Below are 2,632 nucleotides of genomic sequence, written 5' to 3'. Positions count from 1 at the left end.
AAAACGTTCAGACTTTTATTCTGAAACGTTCCGACTTGTTCCCGCTTTCACCAGCTGCTGTCACATTGTCACATGTCACAAATCTCTTGAAACAACTGTTAACTCTCACAAAGACTCACCTTCCACCTGTACTGTCCAAAAAAAGAAAAAGTCACGTTTCTTCAGCTCTGGGAAGCCCTTTGGTCTGTAATAACATCCACTGCGTTGACATTTATGCGTTGGTGGCACCTGCTCTGGCGGTGTGCGGCGTCAGACGCGCTGTGAAGTCACGCTGGAACTGAAACATTTCTTTCTTCTTGCCTACCGTCCTTTCTCCATAGCAAGCAGCCCTCAGACCAAACCCACGAGAGAAGGTCCTCTCTGTGAAGGTCTGGTAGAGGAGGAGGTTCTCTGTGAAGGTCTGGTAGAGGAGGAGGTTCTCTGTGAAGGTCTGGTAGAGGAGGAGGTTCTCTGTGAAGGTCTGGTAGAGGAGAAGGTTCTCTGTGAAGGTCTGGTAGAGGAGAAGGTTCTCTGTGAAGGTCTGGTAGAGGAGAAGGTTCTCTGTGAAGGTCTGGTAGAGGAGAAGGTTCTCTGTGAAGGTCTGGTAGAGGAGAAGGTTCTCTGTGAAGGTCTGGTAGAGGAGAAGGTTCTCTGTGAAGGTCTGGTAGAGGAAGAGGTTCTCTGTGAAGGTCTGGTAGAGAAGGTTCTCTGTGAAGGTCTGGTAGAGGAGGAGGTTCTCTGTGAAGGTCTGGTAGAGGAAGAGGTTCTCTGTGAAGGTCTGGTAGAGAAGGTTTTCTGTGAAGGTCTGGTAGAGAAGGTTCTCTGTGAAGGTCTGGTAGAGGAGAAGGTTCTCTGTGAAGGTCTGGTAGAGGAAGAGGTTCTCTGTGAAGGTCTGGTAGAGAAGGTTCTCTGTGAAGGTCTGGTAGAGAAGGTTCTCTGTGAAGGTCTGGTAGAGGAGAAGGTTCTCTGTGAAGGTCTGGTAGAGAAGGTTCTCTGTGAAGGTCTGGTAGAGAAGGTTCTCTGTGAAGGTCTGGTAGAGGAGAAGGTTCTCTGTGAAGGTCTGGTAGAGGAGAAGGTTCTCTGTGAAGGTCTGGTAGAGGAGAAGGTTCTCTGTGAAGGTCTGGTAGAGGAGAAGGTTCTCTGTGAAGGTCTGGTAGAGGAGGAGGTTCTCTGTGAAGGTCTGGTAGAGGAGAAGGTTCTCTGTGAAGGTCTGGTAGAGGAGAAGGTTCTCTGTGAAGGTCTGGTAGAGGAGGAGGTTCTCTGTGAAGGTCTGGTAGAGGAGAAGGTTCTCTGTGAAGGTCTGGTAGAGGAGAAGGTTCTCTGTGAAGGTCTGGTAGAGGAGGAGGTTCTCTGAGGGTCTGGTATAGAAGGTTCTCTGTGAAGGTCTGGTAGAGAAGGTTCTCTGTGAAGGTCTGGTAGAGGTTCTCTGTGAAGGTCTGGTAGAGAAGGTTTTCTGTGAAGGTCTGGTAGAGAAGGTTTTCTGTGAAGGTCTGGTAGAGAAGGTTCTCTGTGAAGGTCTGGTAGAGGAGGAGGTTCTCTGTGACTGTATCCTCAAACTGCCAGCATGCGCCAGTTGACGCGCTCCCGGTGAGGACAACAAATGCAGTGTGTGAGCGCAACAGACTACGCTGATGGGACACATACAGAAGGAGAGGGGGGGGGGGGGGTGCGTGTGTGTGTGTGTGTGTGTGCGAGAGAGAGAGAGAAAGAGAGGGAGTGGGAGAGGGGGGTGTGTGTGTGTGTGTGTGATTGTGAGAGAGAGGGAGAGGGAGGTGTGTGTGTGTGTGTGGGTGTGTGTGTGCGCGGGTGTGTGTGTGTGTGTGTGTGTGTGTGTGCGCGCGTGCGTGCGTGTGAGAGAGAGTGGTTGCAAGAAAGGTATCAATTTGAGATGGTTTGGGTAGTGTGTGCACATGGGAGCATGTGTAGTGTATATGATTTGATTCTCTCTCACACACACACACACCTCCCTCCCTCCCCCCCCCCCCCCTCTCTCTCTCTCTCTCTCTCTCTCTCTCTCTCTCTGACATACATATGTATGTCTCTCTGATATACATATACATATGTACGTACTTACATACATAAAGTATGTTCTGAACAAATATGTTAAGAATTGATTTGAACCCCATGACTGCCTTGGGTCTCCTGTGAACGTGAACGTCAGTCCCCAGACAGCCTCCAGACATGGTGGTGTTTAGTCTAAACTAGCACACCTGCCCTGCTGTAGACTCAACACCTACCAGCCATAACAACAGACGGTCTGCACCCACCAAGGACAAGGTCCATAAAACGTTCTGCTCTGGAAAAGTTAGTTAAGCCTTCAGGACTGTGGCTGTGGCTGTGGTTTGACTCCGGAATGGATCCTGTTCAATAATAAAAGCCATAAACTCTTCAACGTCTCGTCTCTTTCTTCTGGACGCAACACACACATATTGCACGCACACACACACACACACACACACACACACACACACACACACAAATATGAGCAGTTAAAATGCTTGCAATTTGTTTTAATTTTTTTATTGTCTTGGATTTGAGTTGGCAAACTATTCCATTCCTGCGCCAACATCCATAAATGTGTGTGTGTGTGTGTGTGTGTGTGTGTGTGTGTGTGCGTGTGCGCGTGTGTGTGTGTGTGTGTGTGTGTGTGCGT

The sequence above is a fragment of the Nansenia antarctica genome (genome assembly GCF_963989245.1).
Source record: "Nansenia antarctica genome assembly, chromosome: 2".
Taxonomy (NCBI): Eukaryota; Metazoa; Chordata; class Actinopteri; order Argentiniformes; family Microstomatidae; genus Nansenia; species Nansenia antarctica.
This window is presented reverse-complemented; position numbering follows the sequence as displayed.